The sequence below is a fragment of the Myotis davidii genome, unplaced genomic scaffold, assembly GCF_000327345.1.
Source record: "Myotis davidii unplaced genomic scaffold, ASM32734v1 scaffold209, whole genome shotgun sequence".
NCBI lineage: Eukaryota > Metazoa > Chordata > Mammalia > Chiroptera > Vespertilionidae > Myotis > Myotis davidii.
In genome coordinates this window covers 1,394,786-1,395,210 of record NW_006300047.1, presented here as the reverse complement: position 1 = coordinate 1,395,210, position 425 = coordinate 1,394,786, and the positions used below count along the sequence as shown (strand labels likewise).

Sequence of the window (425 nt, the reverse complement as noted above, 5' to 3'; positions counted from 1 at the left end):
CGAGCGGATCTCCTCCCACCCAACCCCAACCACCTCCGACAGCCTCAGCGCCAACCCCACGCCCGGCACGGGTTGACCCCTCGCCGCCACCCGTACCTTCGCCTTGGTAGTTCCCGGCCCTGTGCGTCCCCGCTTCCGGCTATGAAGCGCAGCGAAGACTGGACTACGAGTTCCGGCAGCGTCCGCGCGACCCCGCTGCGGTTTTCCCGGGGGCTGACGGGAGTCGAAGTTCTGGGGTCCGGAGCAACCGGAAGCGGCTCGGGCTCCCGGCAGGCAGCGCGAGGAAGCTGCGATCTGGTGGCGGCTCAGCGACCCCACCTGTCACGGAGTGGGGGCAGGGGTCACCGAGGCGAGTCCTGGCGCGGCTTGGCGAGTGTCTCAGTCTGCACGACGGTCCACGCGTCCTGTGAGGCACAGGACGCGGG

The 425-nt window shown here is 70.1% G+C and overlaps 1 protein-coding gene across 1 annotated transcript in view; it reads right to left on the bottom strand.

Annotated features, from left to right (window-relative positions):
• Window positions 1-200, bottom strand: part of GSPT1 (G1 to S phase transition 1) — a 58,181-nt gene extending 57,981 nt beyond the window's left edge. Inside the window, exon 1 of the mRNA XM_006776279.2 lies at window positions 97-200. The gene's annotated coding sequence lies outside the window, so the exon portion shown is untranslated. The remainder of the gene's footprint in view (window positions 1-96) is intronic.
• Window positions 201-425: the final 225 nt, after the last annotated feature.